The following is a 16352-nucleotide window of genomic DNA, read 5'->3' on the forward strand; positions in this document are numbered from 1 at the left end:
CTTCTTTTTCTTTTTTTTTCTTTTTATTTCCTGAGACAAAAAAAAAGAAAAAAAAGTAGGTAAGTTATCATATATATATATGTATAATATATATATATCTTATATCATGCTCTTCCTGTGCTCTTTCCCCCTGTTCTTGCTGCCACAGTGCTGGAGCAATACTGTAACTAGATCCATACTTCATATGCTTGGGGTTAGGATGTTAGAGGGGCAGCAGACCATACTGGCAGTTTCTTCTAATCTGAGAAGCAAGTTCCTTCATCAACAGCTCTGGAAGAATAAATTCTGCCAGACTCTAACTAGATTTATAGATGTTTCTCCATAGCCAAGAGACCTAGCAGAAAAACAGTGAAATGGACCCACTGACAGTCCATCTTACCTACTGTCCTGTCTCTAATAGTGACGGATAATTAGGTAAAGAGTATAGAAACACAAGAAGTTTGAGATGGTGTCTCTCATAGTGTATCCAGCTTCCTGAGCTAGGTTTTGCACCTGCATTTTAAGATTTAATCGAGTCTGATAGATTTTTCATCTGTCAGAGAGAGATCGGTCAGAGAGACATCCATCAGAGAGACATTTAGCCTTGGGATGTGTCCTTTTCCACCCTTCCCTCTCCACAGCACACAGGTGATACTCATTGAGGGGTATGACCAATAAGACATGTAACCTCTCTTGAGAAAGCTCCGGAAAGCCTCCATGCTGTGGATGACCATCTCTCTGGTTCCCATGTATCTGCTCTCAGGTGTCTCAGAATCTCACCAATCATCGGTACTCAAATAAAGAACAGAAGTCTTAAAAAGCAACCTTGTTCAGGACTGAGAGGGTTCTGAGAAGAGCAGTCTGATGCCCCGCAGAGCTGTGGTGTCCCCTGAGATCTGCCCCACAGCCATGGTGGCAGGGTCCACATGTGTCCTGCAGCCTGGCCATGCGATGTCCATCCCATGCATACATGCACCTCTGAGCAGGAAAAATCCAGGTATTGGTTGCTCCCAGGTGCAGTCTTTGACTCTTGTGTTGGGACATGAGCTCACACAGTGGAGAAGTGGTCCTACCAGGACAAGATACACCAGCCCCTCTGCTTGGCTATGTGGTCTCCTCAGCACAAGTATGAGCCTCTGCCCTGTGCTGAGAGCCTGGAGAAAACAGAGTGGGTGCAGAGGCTCTCTGTCATGTCACATTATTTGTTCTGAAAAGCACAGAGTGCTTTGGGCACAGCAAAAAGCCCGAAGGACTGAGAATGATAATCAATAAGAGCAGAGTTACCAGCTGGAGGTGGTCTGTGCTCAGCAAGGCCTTGAAAACAAGGTCAAAGAGTTTGAGGTCAAAACATGACACTGCAGCAGGTTTCTCATTCAGCTTCTTCCAAACACATCATAAACCGAAGCTAAGGCTTTCAAAACAATCATTAAAAGCTGGGGTCATAAATCCCTGGCAGCAAAGCAGTGACCTGAGTCTCAGAGTCCTACAGAAGGCCTGGTGTTCTGCTGGTCAGGTCAATAGGAACAACAGCATGGTCTCCAGCGGGTGCAGAACCAGGCTGCAACGCCTTCTGGAAACAGTCCTTTACCTCGTTTTTGAGGAGTTTCATCCAGAATAAGAAAACAGCCCTGAAAATATATTACCTCTGCTTGGAATGCTGCAGCCTGAAACTGCTAACAACAGTGACCTTTCTGCTTTCCCCTGCTTCGGTGTGAAATATTAACAGTCTCCTCAAATTTGATAGAAACCAAAATTTCAAGGGCATAAAATAGCCTGAAATGAAACAGCATAACTACTTGTGGAAATGTGTATAAAAAAAAATGCTTTCACACCTCCCCACTTCTAATTTGTCAGGGCCATAACAGCCACACAAATCACTTCTGACCCATGCAGGTAGAGCCACAATTAGTTTAATTACACGGCACAGGCTGTTGTTCAGTCAATTAGACTTTTCCTTCCATCCACACCATTTTAATGACAGCCAAGTAGCCCCAAGGCTCTTGCTTCTTGTTTGGAGCCATGACCAGCTGATCAGGCCACGGCAGGCTCTGTGCTGATTTTCGTCTGGCTGCAGCAGCAGCATATGCTTGGGCATCCTGCATCTCCGAAAGCTCTGGCGTGACTGAGCTGCTCCTGGGACACGGGGACGGATCTGCACATCAGATCTACAGGGCTTTGGGGTCAAACACCAGTCCGTGGCCAGGTGAGTGCCAAGAGCTAGTGCACTGAAGGTTTTGCGACTGGGTTTGGCCAAAATACACACAGCAAGATTGTCAGGCTGTTTATGTTAGGTGATGGTGAGGTTTATGAGCAAAAACACTATTTGCATGACAAGCATCTTTAGAAAGAGAACAGAAGAAAAACAGCACTGATTTGGGGAGTGTAAATGTGAAAGCTGCAGTCACACAGGAACTTGGGGATTTGGGGTAGGAAAAATGATCTGCAAAAATGATCTGACAGGAAGGAGAAGGGAGGGTGCTGGCATCATGCTGCATGGTTTAGGAGATATTCAAAAACCCTGGCAGGACTGGAAAAAATCCCTCTGAGGACCCAGGTCTGCCCCTGAGCCTGCAGGCAGGACATGCAGGGGAGGTGTCTGGTACTGTTCTCCAAAACGTCCCCTGCTCGGTATCATGTCTCCTGACTTGGCAATGCCTGCTGCTTCTAAAAAAGGTTGAAAAAGCTGCCGGTTGGTTCTGCACCTCCACGCCTCTTTCCCACCCTCCTGCACAAGATTTGGGCTGTTGACATCCAGGTCTGCCCCATGGCTGTGGCCCACCCTCCCTGCTCTGCCAGCAGCTGTGTGTGACCCAAGTGACACCCGACAACGCAGCAGTTCAGCCCCGGATGGCACCATGCCACAACCCCGTCCAGCTGAGGAGAGGGGGCGACGGGGCCGTGGGCTGTGTTTTGGAAGCCACTGAACAAGCAGGATGTTAACGGGAGCCAGAATACATCTCACAGCCCTGGGCTGCAGGCCTGGGGGAGCAGTGGGAGTCCCTCATGGTCCTGAAAATCAAGGGAAGAACCACAGAGCTGCTGGCTTTGGCTCCAGCCCGCTGCCTGGTCACACTGTCAAGTGACACCTTTATTTTTACATTACATAAGCAGGAAGAGCTGGGTCAGCTCTTGCAACCTCCAGCCCCGCTCTGGATGCTAATTTAAACCTCCTCTAGCTCCTCTTCTGCAGGGGAAGCAGGCTCAGATCCTATCCCCAGTCCCAGCCCTTGCTTCACCTACTCTCACCTTGGGTCACTACCTGGCGCCTCTAAGGAAAAATTTGGTTTTTTTTGTGCCTTATTTTTTAAAAGACAAACAAATGATGCAAACAATGTACTTTTCCATAGCAGCACTGAGCAGTTTTAGCAATCTTGCTTGAGGATCTCTCACAGCTGTGATGAGGAGATGAGTGGCATGTGTCTGCTGGGGACCTGGACCTCGTGGGGACCTCTCAGCTCCTGCAGACCATCCAGACCCAACCCCGGTGGCCAAGGCCGAGGCCAGGCCACGTCTCACAACCACAGCGGCAGCCTCCAAGGAGGCAGCCAGCAGCTCCTCCAGTCTCCACTGGCTTCCAGATTGAGAAAGACAGACAAGTGGCTTAAAGGCATCCCTGCCTCCATCCGCCTCAGTGAAGCTACGGCATTAAAAAGATTAAAGGCCCATTTCTGCCCATTTAAAATGTGCTGATTAAATTAAGAAGCGTTTTCCTTTTCTTACATAGTGCAAGCTGGCACACTGGGATGCCAATTTAACAAAACTGGAAGTTTATACAGTTTTGCTACTTTTTTTTTTCTCTGCTTGGAGCAATTTAGACATTTTTAGCCCACATTTCTTTCTAAAAAAGACCTGTCTGTCTGTTCCCAACCCCAGTCACTTTTTGAGCTCACTCTCAAGTTTCACCTGTATTTGAAATGGGAGTGCAGCTCTCAAAGACATCAGATATCTGTTGAGAACGAGGGGCTGGAGAGAGGAAAGCGACTCAAATGGGTGCTTCTATGAGAAAAGGCTGCGGGGAGAGCCCAGGGGTGCCCGGGATGGGGTGGTGTGGGGGGTCAGGTAAGGCATCAGTAATGAGGCGGAGGGACAAAGGACGTCATGCAGAGAGAAGCAGGCACAGTCATGGTCTCACACCTGCCGTTCCCATCTCTGTACAGCCAAGCACCGTGCCCAAGCACCACCACCACTGCCTCCAGCTGCCCCCTCCCTCTCCCAGAGAGGGGCTGTGGTGTCACAGCAGCCATAGCTCCCTGTGTCCCCTCCCTCAGCCCAAACCGTGCCTCTGAGCAAAGATTTTAGCTCAGAACCTGAGCTGCAGCCGTGCTCTCAGTGGGACCACAGCCTTCAGAGAGGTGTTTCTCCATCTCACCAGGAGTCACACCTGCTGTGTGAAAGGCATTGCTGTTCTGCGCATGAGGGGGAAAATAATAACTTCATATGCGTAGAACTGGATTTCATAAATCTCCAGAGACATTTCAGGTAATGTCAGTGGTTATTTGGTGGGTTGGGCTTGATACTATTTTTTGGTTTTCCTTCTTTTATTTATTTATTTTTTCTTTTTTAATGAAGTCACTGAGCAGAGCTCTGGGTGAAATTGGTCTTGCAACTGGAAGTATTGACCTTCACTTGAAAAGGTCACCCTGGACTTCATTGTCACAATTTAATAATGAAAAGTTGAATAAAGAAGAAAGAAATGACAAGGAAACACAAAGAGCAGAAACATGTGAGGGTGACCAGAGCCTGCCCCCCCCATTCCCAGCGTGGCAGGGGAGCAATCTGTCCTCCCCTTGTGCGGCTGAGGAGTAAAGGTCTGGCCACTGCGTGTCCCCACCAGCTGGGAAACTCCCAGGTGGGGCATGGCCTGTCCATAAAGGCAGGGATGAGGACAGCACACACTGCTCATGGAGTAAGGCGAGCAGGTAAAAACCCTGCTCTGCCCCAAAAGCCTTCGCTACAGCACTCATCTGAGAGCACGGAGGGGAGATAGGCAAGGGTGGGAGGAGGAGAAGCAGCAGCCACCAAGCACTGCATCAAGTTTCCAAGAGACCCATCCAGACAGGATGGGCCGGGATCTTTCAAAACGTAGCCCCTGTGAAACCGTCCAGCATCACTTGGGCACGCTGCTCTGAGAAAGACCAGAGCCTCCCCACAAAGAGGACAGCAGCCTTCTCCTGCTGCAGCACAGCCAAGCTGGAGAGGAAATCTGTGTCCCACTTTCAGATGCCAAACTCTTTGTTCGCCTTCCCCATGAAAACAGAGAGATAATCATGGCCCAGAGCCCCGAGGCTGCTGTGAGGCTCACTTTGTTCATGTGCTTTTTGGGGCTGGAAAACAGAGAATGGCAGAGGTAGCCCTCTCTGCAGGAGCCACACATGAGGATTGCTAGCTGGCAGCTCTTTGACTGCATTTTTCCTGGAAGCCGCCCAGAAAACGTGCTCACAAACCCAGCAAGGCCATCATCCCCTGCTGTCTAGGATCAGCCTGCAACTGGCTGGGCATTATAATTCCTATTGCTTTAATACTCAGAGCTTCCTTCTCCTCTCCCTGCATCTTGTGCTAAGTGCTGCACAGTAGTGCAGAATGACCAGCTCTTCCCCCAGGGCTTGTGATACCAGGAGATAAGGTTGGGGAAGGAAAGGCTGTCATTGCGTGCCTCGGCTGGCTGTAGTGGGGTGCAGGTCCCGAACCTCTGGGGCCAGGCTCAGCCTTTATTGCACGAGGAGATGCCAGGGATTCCTCCACAGCCAAGGACTGCAGGGGCCAGGCACAGTGGTCACTTGCTGTATCCCCAGGACATAGCACCACGGGAGGTCTTTCCCAGTGTAAGGACATTCATTGGTCATTTTTTCCTTGTGGCCGTTAAGTTTCTCAAGAAGAAAACACGTGCAGCTACCTGTCTTCAGTTTTATTTTCATTCTCCTTTGCATCCCAAACTATGGTAGAGCTTCTCTTGGAGGGATGGAAACACAGTGAGGAGAAACAAAATTAAATGTGCTGGAGATGTCCACCAGACACTGGCAGAGCCATGGTCGCCAGCTAACTGGGGAGCCCCTGGTGGGCAGGCTGCGGCTTTCTCTTCCTCCAGGCAGTGCTCCCTCAGCCCCACATCCAACCCAAGGTGTATGGAGCAGAGCTCAGTGCCTGCAGCCGCCCTTCCCCAGGGACGCTGGTGCATGGCCATAGTCCCTTCCCCCGTCCCCACGCTCCCATCCCCACATCCAGGTCCTGCTCTCCCACCTACCTCAGGATGCCCAGCGGGTCCTCGCGGAGCCACTCCAGAAGACACCAGCCCAGGGAGGCACGCAGTGACCCACTGCTGCGCGCCGAGGGGAGCTATCAGCCTCGCCCCACACAGCTCCTCATCGCCTGTATTGACGAGCCCTTAATGAGCTTTGCGCTCACGTCCAGTCAAATCAACACCCGGCATGTCGAGGCCGGGGGGGACCCGGAGCCACTGGAAAAACACAGGGTGCTGGGAAAGACGAGGCTCCAAGGGCATGGGTAGGAGCTCTGGCCAAGGGCCTGGTGCCAAAAACCGTCAGGGAGGATGGGGTGTTTTGGCCCCTGTGGCCCAGGCTCTCAGCCTTTCAGAGCGTTTCTTCGCAGCCCCTGGTGAAAGCGGGGCTCAAGGGGGTGCAGGCCCCCCATCTCCTGGGCGATGTGTGGGCACAGTAATGAGGGTGCTGGTCGTGACAGGAGGCTCAGCTGTGGCCTGAGCTTGCTTTGCAGCACTCATGAGGCCCAGGCTGGGAAAGAGATTTCTGAACGTAACAGGGTGTTACCAGGTTGGATTTACTTTGGCTGAACAAGCCAAATTAGAGCACTTACCTGCAAATGGCATTCAGTGGGGAGACAGTAGCAAAGCCCCTGGCCTTCACTTGCAAAAAGGAATGAAAATCCAGCTACAGAGACAGATAGCACTACCTACCTCCAGGCCTCGCATTAGCCTGTCCATTGCTGTTCCTTCTCGGTCTTCAGTCTCTTCAAGCCCCATTGTTGATGTGACACCTCCTAAAATAAAAGCAGAGAGAGACCATAGCAGCTTTGCAGGGTGGACAGAGACCTGAGGTCTGGGGCTGCAGCAGGGAAACAGCAGTCGATAGGTGCTTTTGGGGCTTCCCACAGAGCCCCAGCTGAGGACCACCTGAGAACAGTGGTGGCCCGTCTGCAACCACCAGGTGCCGTAGGCAAAGTCACGCAGTCCTTTCCCTGGAAACACAATAAACCATCTCCCCACCCCATGCACTGCTGGCTTGGAGAAAAAACAGGCCGCAAAGCAGCCATTTCCACTGAAGGGATAAAAAATGAGTTTGAAAGCAACACATTACAAAAGGTTAGTTGTCCAAGTTAGAGGCAGAAGCAGGCAGTCAGTGTCAAAGACACCGGGGAGCGTGAATTTCAGTCTGACACAAGCAACCCCTTTCTTTCCCAAAAGAAAGGGAAATGGGATCAAGAAAAGAAGAGAGGCCGGAGATATTTCATACTTGGCTAGAAGTAGACACGGACTGGTGAACCCAAATGAATTGGGGAACTTGCCGTAGAAGAGAAGCAGAATTTGCTTGGAACGATGGGATTTGGAGCTGTTCTCTTGGTTGTTGTCCATAAACATTCATGAGCCTAAATTTTGATTCGCCAGCATGTTCACAGAAAATGGGAGCTTGGCAGATACTCAGACAAATACTCGCTGGCTTGAGTATTTGCATTTGAAGCGTTTGGGCTGCCACCTCCAAAGCTTTTGGTGGCTTGGGAGCTATCCAGAGAAAGAGCCCAACCCCACAGTATAATCTGGGTGAGTAAACACAAGTGCGAAGAGTGTTTTCTGAATAACAGATACTGGATGCAATGACAGCAGTAAAAGCAGCCAAATAATCAGGCTAGCCATCTCTCCGTTTAAAATTCATTTGCAAAAATCATTAGCACAATAATTGTAAAATAAGCAGAGGTATAATCACTCGAGGATAATTTGCAAAGAGGAAGAGGGCTGCACTCACCGAAAAGAGCTGCTACGAGCTGTTAGGCTGCCTGGCTCTGGCTGACGCCAGCAGCCCACCCACTCCAAGGGAAGCAACGCTGGCCAGCACGGCAGGTCTGGCAGGCATTGCTTTTTGGGGCTCACTCTGAAGCACGGCCCTCTCAGGGATCCTGCCAGCCTGTGCTGTGGCCACGCTTGCTTCCAGTCCTTCCTTCCCCCCCAGGGAGGCTCAGTGCTCAGCACTGGTCTGACTCCTGGCACCTCTTCTCCCCAGGAAAGCTTCGAGGACCTGGGCTCCCCCTGATCTCAGGCACCTCGTGTGGTCTCTCCCTGTCGAGCTGTGACCAGTCAGTCCTGTGGCACAGGGTATCTGATTGCCTCAGACATCGATAGTTCTTCACAGGCTGCCTCCCGGGACACACAGCTTCTTGGAAATCCTTCCCACGGAAACCTGTTCAATACTTGACACAGCTAGCACTGTTATTTACAGCTGCCTTCACCCACTGGTCTTAAAACTACATTTATGGCACTTGCCCCTGCAGCTGCTAGTAGCCCTGGGGAGCAATTTTATTTGGAAATCACCTATTTCAAAACAGGCATTTTAAAATCATTTCCATTGCCAGCAGCAGAAACAAAGCAGGACATGGTGGAGGAACCAAAAACCACAAAGAAATACAGTAAGGAAAAAAAATGAAAATAAGTACAAGAAAAGAAAAGGAATTTCCACCCTGGTGGAGGTTAAGGGTGACCCGCAAAAGGAAAATAAATTAGGTTGGAGGACATTTTTTTCTGGACTCACCAAATTGTTTTTCCCCCTCAAATACTCTGGAGACACAGGGAACTAGTGAGATAATGTCAGCTGGAGATACTGCAAGTAAGAGTTCATCAGCTGTGAAACAGACAGATTCTTTAAAGCTCAGTGTTTTTTCTTGTTTCTCCTATGCATACTGCCTTAATTCATTTGGTCAAGAAACACCTGGGAGAAAAACTTCCTCTGCTAAAGATTTATAACCACTGAGATTTCAGATAGCAGGTGAGACCCAGAGGACCAAGCATCCTGCAGCACAAAATGAAGATCAACCTGACAGGTCCCGAGATGTGTTATGGGAGGAGGGGGGATACTAGGTCATTAGCAGGAAATCCATTTTTTCAAAAAGGTCACAGTGGCATTTTCCCGATTATTCCTTTGAATGAAGAGTTTTCACATCCAGTTTGTTTCAGCAGGGGACATAGGTATGTGACCAATTTTTCCATTTGATAGAAATAAATGTCTGTACATAAGGAAGTTTCTTAGAGAAGAGAAATACACTGCTCCACGAGTGGTAACGTGCCTATGGCTCTGTTAACTGCTAAAGCACAGTGCAAGACCCAGGTTTCCAGTATCTGTGATGTGCTCCACTTGGCCAGCACAATGGCAAGGGGCACCAGGCCCCAGGAAGCAGGAGTAAGAGCTAGGACAGACACCAGCTGCGGGATTTCTGTAGGGAAAGGACTTCTGGTAAGACTGTGGTACCTATCCACAGGCAGAAAGAGCAGGGAGCTCTCTTAGGCCTTGTCTTTGTGTAAGTAACCAGAGTTGCCTGTCTAAATCAAAACCAGCTAGGCTAAATTAAACCAGAGCAGCCCACTTTGCAAGCAGGATTATTGCAGTGTAAACATCATTTAGGTGGGCATAGTCATGTTGATGCAAGTATGCCTGTGTCTGTAGGCTGATTTGATTAATGTAGTTAAAATACATGAACATCTTTCTATCAGTGAAACTGTGCTCATGAGGGATTGTGATGGTTTAGCTCTAGTGCTTCTAAATCCATCCAAAAGCAGTGTGAAAAGTAACCTGTCTTCAACTTAGCTTAAGCTTGATCATCATGGACTTAATACAAATTAAAATCAGTATGAACGGAACATAAATAGAATTGTCCACGCATACTTAGAAGATTTAACTGAAATCATATCCTGTGTTAAATCACCCTAACTTTAAAGTAAATGCATCCTTAGGTCTGGTTACATCATTGGCATAGATCTGCCAGGAGAGCGTATATTTTTTTTACCCTCTTTATTAAGAGGCTTATGCTGAAAAAAAAGCTCCAAGATAGATGTTTTAAATCAGCATAAATACAGTTATACTGGTAGAGCTCCTGTCACTTCCCAGTACAACCGTACAGCAATGCTCTCCTGCAAGAAGAAACCTGGTTGTGGAGCACCTGCAGTGCTGTGATAGGTGTGACAGGTACCCCTGTTCTGGTAGGTAAGTAAGAAGAGGAGGAGGAGGGGAGATGGCAGAAGAAGGTCCATAGCCAGTGGCAGGTCACACGTGTGGGCTAAGGGAATGGCGGAGCCAGGGCTGAAGCATGTGAAGGAGCAGAGGAAGAGCGTTCAGGGTGTGTAGGATTTGTAGATAACACATTCATGGCTCATAAATGGCCCACAAAAATCCGTCATCAGAAAAAAAAAAAAAAAAAAAAACACAACATTTTAAGAGAAGGGTATTGAAATATCCATGGGAGAAGCTTCTGTTTCTCTCTACAGGGTGAGACCTTCCATGACAGATCATCTGAGCAAAATGTCAGTGAGTAAGGAGGGGATAAAAGACCAGGAGAGTTTCCAATATGGGAAAAGCCAAGGCCCATCTCTTGTGTGAAGTGACATGCAGATGAAATCTCATTTACTGCAGCATGGGAAAGGTCTGCATGTGCACCCATGTGCAGGGTGATGCTGGCATCAGTGCAAGCAAGAGAAACGGAGCAGAGCAGGTCTGGGTTAAGGAAAGCATCTCCAGCTTTGCTTGCCCACATAATGCACACACACAAAGCGAGCCCTTGTTCACAGCAATTGTATTTCACCCCCTCGGGGGACTTGCTCCTATCGATAGAATTGGACGTTGGGAAATTGTTTTGCCATCACTCGATGGGCCATACGTACGTCAGTCTGTCCGAGGGACTCTGGCCAGAACAATCTGAAGGTGCTGCTGACACCTCTGCCTGGGTCCATAAAAACGGATGTACAAGATGAACGGGAGAGGAGAAGCGTTTGGAGCAGGCACCCCCTGCCCATTACAAGTAAAGCCCAGCTCCAACTGCACAGAGTCCAGGCAAGCAGCAAAGTGGGACTGAGCTCTCCCACCCCCAAATGAACTTGAACACTCCCCATCTTGAACTCCAAAAGAGGCTGGGGTGAGGGGTCCTTTGGGTCATACAGATAACTTATGTAAAACTTTATGCACCAAATAACTTCTAAAGGCTGAGTCCTTTTACTGCTGCTCCTGGACAAGGAGGTTTCAGGGGCAGGACAACCAAGGGCTGTCCCCGGGCTGCAGTTTCACTTATCCCGTGTCTTACTCTTTATCTGGGCAGCAGGTTTAAAGCTGAGCCCTCGAAGAGCAGCCAGCCCGGTGCTGGCAGCAGGACAGACACCCACAGGGCAGGACTCCACCGCTGTCCCCCCCGTGACGTGACCAACATCGCATCACACCGGTGCCAATGGGAGTCACCATCCCAGACTGTGCCTCATCCAAAAGTGTAACACCAAAAAATAAGACTGTCTGGGCAAGTTTTCCCCAAAGTTATGGGATTAACAACAGCACCGGGCCCTTTCCCGTTGCCAGTGCCCCCTGCCATCCTTGAGAGCTTAACCTGGGGTTTCTGATGTAAGCTGCTGCGCCTGTGTCCCAGCACAGAGCCCTGTGGTTCCAGAGAAACACCCGGCTCCAGCTCCCAGGGCATCCCCACTACAAAGCTGGAGAAGCCTGTGTGTGGGAGGGAGACTCACGTTGGACGAGGTGGTGATGGCCCTTCTCCAGGACGTGGGGAAGTGACAGGCTGCTTTTTGTTTCAGAGTGGGTTTATTCTCCCTGAGAAAAAGAATCTCGTTTTATCGACTGCTGAAATATGAGCTTGTGAGAGGCACCAGACTGCCTGTCATCACTCACCCATCTCCAGAGACTGTTACCCACACCGTGGCACAACAAAGGCCTCACACTCGATAAAGAATATTTTGGATAAATCTAGTGTCTACTGGCAAAAAAAGGAATGAGAGTGAGCACTCCTCCGATCCAGAACCATCCTAGACTGCAATGGGGAGGCATTTCCTGTCTTGGCCATAACCCAGGCTGGGCAGGAAATCGTTCTACAGCCTATTAGAAAAGGGGAATTAAATCAAGAGACTGCATTTCTCAGCATGGTCTGCCAAGTCACCAAAAGCACGACAGGGCTGAGTCACCCACGACTGGCTTTGCACAGACACTGAAAGCATTCCTCCCTGGGAATCCCTAATTCCTCTCCATATAGCTTTCCATGTGCAGGCCTGACAAACCAGAACAGGCAGCTCTGAAATTATGCGTCCTGCTGTGCAGAGACTGCTGTGGGTCAGGCATGCAAAACAGACCAGGACCATGTCCCAGGAGCAGCCGAGGATGCAGGGCTTGTTCTGGGTTTAAAAACAAAAGGAGAAAAAAAAAATCCAACCCCCCAAGCATTGTTAGAAACGTTTCTTCTTTTTCCTTGGCCCCAGCATGAGGTTCAATAATAAAGTCTTTGACTCAATGCCCTGTGGAGGGAACCGGATAGCAGCATATACACATCTCCTCAGCCTCTCAGGTCGCAAGTCTTAATCCTTACTTTCTGAAATCTTATATTATTTTCTTCTCCTTTGATTATCATTACTTCCCCCTTGCCCTGTTCAAACGCTACTTAGCTAATTAGTAAGAGGTGAGGTGTTTGTAAACATACGCAGCCTTATAAAGCAAAGAACAGCAAGGTGACCAGATGCTCCCTATACATGCGTGAACGCAGACCTCCTTCTTCCCCTGCCCTTGCTGCTGTGCACCCAAGGCACATGGCCTCCTGCAAGTGCAGCCTAAGGGTACCTAAGAACCAGAGACTTTCTGAAGATACCACCACCAAGGGCAAAGGCAAGGAACTCTAAGAGCAACGGACGGTCTGAGAAGGAGGAATTGCTCCGGGAAAGGTGCCATTCTCAGAGACTACGAATCACAGAATCACAGAATATTAGGGATTGGAAGGGACCTTGAAAGATCATCTAGTCCAATCCCCCTGCTGGAGCAGGAACACCTAAATCATATCACACAGGAATGTGTCCAGGTGAGTCTATAAAGTCTCCAGAAAAGGAGAACTCCACAACCCACCCCAGGGAGCCTGTTCCAGTGTTCTGTCACCCTCACTGTAAAAAAGTTAAAGTTTTGTCTCATACTTAAGCGAAACCTCCTATGTTCCAGCTTGCACCCATTGCCCCTTGTCCTATCATTGGATGTCACCGAGAAGAGCCTGGCTCTGTCCTCCTGACACTTGCCCTTGACATATTTATAAACATTAATAAGGTCACCCCTCAGTCTCCTCTTCTCCAAGCTAAAGAAACACAGCTCCCTCAGCCTTTCCTCGCAAGGAAGATGCTCCACTCCCTTAATCATCCTTGTGGCTCTGCGCTGGCCTCTCAGTGTCTGTCTGTCAGTGCTATGTAATAGAATAGACACAAAACAATTTTTCTAATAATATGCCAAGGCACATTTGCATATATTCCACCTTCTGTACTTTTTTCCTCAATACAAGCACATTTATTTACAAAAACATTCTTAAACTCTGAATCCAGGATCTTTGCAAAATTATTTCTTTCAAAACACGGACTTCATCACTTTGTAGTCTTATATACACATATTCATGTTGGGTTGCACATGAATTGAGTACTCTTTCCTCAGGTTGCTTAGGAAGATGATAACAAAAAACACGTGTCAGAGCAAGAGCTGCAACCTTAACTAGGCTGGGGACAGGCTCATGAGCAATTGGCTGGTGTGCTGTGAAGTACTTTTGAAGGTAAAGTCATGGTGGAAATCAAAGCAACCTGAAAAGGAACCTGGTGGGGAGGTTGCCATAAAACACTTTAAAGCAGTATCTCTGATTTAGACACGCTGCCTCCTATGAGTTAGACAGAAGAAAATGTGTTCTGGAGTCTCTTGTAGCAGGAGGAATGGAACCAACTTGCATTAAATCTTGCAGAGCTTTAAACCTCTGTGTTGATACATACTGACTTTTGCTTTAATCTGCTGATGTCTTTCCTCCCTTTGTTTCTTCACTATTTTTTTTTCCAGTTTTACACTTGTCTTGGGGAGTTCTCCTAAAGCATGTTATTAGCAGTCCTGAAACCATATAACTTCTTATACATAAAGCCTTTTTTTTTGATAGTAACAATGTTGCATATAACACAGATCCTAGAATGGCCTGGGTTGAAAATGACCTTAAAGACCATCTAGTTTCAACCCCCCTGCTCTGGGCAGGGTTGCTAACCACTAGAGCAGGCTGCCCAGAGCCACATCCAGCCTGGCCTTGAATGCCTCCAGGGATGGGGCATCCACAAGCTCTCTGGGCAACCTGTTCCTCTGAGCTCTTGCACTCTCAGAAGGGTGTCCTTAAAGAGCTGCCAGCTCTGTTCTGTTCCTATGTCCTTAAGGACAGTTTTCCAGGGGATCCCAGCCAGTAATTCTTTGAGCAGACCAAAGTTTGCTCTCCTGAAGTTCAGGGTCCTGACTCTGCTTTTTGCCAGACCAATATTCCTCAAGATCACAAACTCCACCAGGGCATGGTTGCTACAGCCCATGCGGCCTCCAATCTTACCCTCTCTAATGCTCTCTTCCACACTGGTGAGCACCAGGTCTAGTAAGGCTTCACCTCGGGTTGGTCCGTCTATTGCCTGGACCAGGAAGTTATCCTCAACAGACTCCAGGAATCTCCGTGCAGATATATGGGTGGTTGAAATCCCCCATCAGGACAAGAGCTTGTGAGTGCGACAGTTCTTGCAGCTGAAGCAAGAAGGCCTCATCAACAGACTCCCCCTGATCAGGTGGCCTGTAGCAGACCCCAACCACTAGATGTCCTTTACCGGACCGATCCTTGATTTTCACCCACAAGCTCTCAAGCTGGTCATGGCTGTTTCTCAGGCACAGCTCTTCACAATCCATCCACTTCCTAACACAGAGGGCAACTCCTCCTCCCCTCCTTCCTCACCTATCCCTTCTGAACAGTTTGTAGCCATCAACAGCCACACTCCAGTCATGGGAATCATCCCACCAGGTTTCCGTGATGGCAACTACATCATAGTTTCCTACTAGCATGGTGGCCTCCAGCTCCTCCTGTTTGTTACCCATACTGCGTGCACTAGTGTAAATGCACCCCAGCTGGGCCACCTTTTGGGAGGGAGAAGCCCTAATACCCTCTTGACCATACTCAGGTGTCTCCATAGTAACCAACCTCTCACCAACCCTTGCATCCTTCCTGCAAAATGTTATGTCATCCTCATCCTTCACCAAGACACAAGACTGCAAGGTTTTGCTAGCACATTCCTCACCCACAAGAACTGGCATGTTACTTCAGGCTCCTTTCTAGTGTCCTCGGTTCCACCCCCACCCCCCTCCATACCTAGTTTAAAGCTCTGTCAATGAACCCTGCCAACTCCCATCCTAAAACCCTTTCCCGCCGGTGGAAAGACCTATCCCTGTCTGTTGTCAGCAGGCTTGGTCTCATGTAAATCGACTCAAGGTCAAAAAAAACAAAACCCTGCCAGTTACACCAGGCTCGGAGACAATTATTAACCCACTGGCTCATCATGTCCAGTCCCTCATTATTTCCTGTAACTGGAGGGATAGAGGAGAACACGACTTGTGCTCCCGAACCCTTGACCAGTCTCCCCAAGGCTCTGAAGTCCATCTTCATAGCCCTTAGAGGAGTTCTTCCTATTTCATCACGGCCTACCTGAAACAACAAAAGAGGACAATAGTCTGAGGGCCGTACTAGTGAAGGAAGTTTCTTTTGAGCTGTGTTTTGCAGCTTCTGTGATAATAGTTAGTCCAGTTTAGAACTGACAGAATTCCAGTTTGGAATGGATTATACTTCCAAGTGTGTTATGTAACTGTATCCAATCTGAATAAATTCTTCCTTTTCAGGTGAGCAGTTGTATACTGCACGGTTTCAGGTCTGAACTGGTGTAGTGGGTTTACGTGGCAAGGTTTTGGTAGCAGGGGGCCCCACTGCTGTCCAGAGCCAAGCCAATAAGCGATGTTGTTTTGCGCCTCTGTGAGAGCATATTTAAGATGGGGGAAAAAAAAAACAAACACTGCGCCACACAGCAGCTGGGAGAGTGAGAGGAGTGAGGAACAGCCTTGCAGGTGCCAAGGTCAGTGAAGAAGGAGGGGGAGAGGTGCTCCAGGCGCCGGAGCAGAAGTCCGCTGTGGCCCATGGTGAGGACCATGGTGAAGCAGGCTGTCCCCCTGCAGCCCATGGAGTACAACGGTGGAGCAGGGTTCCACCCTGCAGCCCGTGGAGGAGACCACGGTGGAGCAGGTGGACCTGCACCGACGGAGACTGCGGCCTGTGGAGGACCCCTGGTGGAGAAGATTCTG

This window comes from Anser cygnoides, chromosome 1 (assembly GCF_040182565.1).
Source record: "Anser cygnoides isolate HZ-2024a breed goose chromosome 1, Taihu_goose_T2T_genome, whole genome shotgun sequence".
NCBI lineage: Eukaryota > Metazoa > Chordata > Aves > Anseriformes > Anatidae > Anser > Anser cygnoides.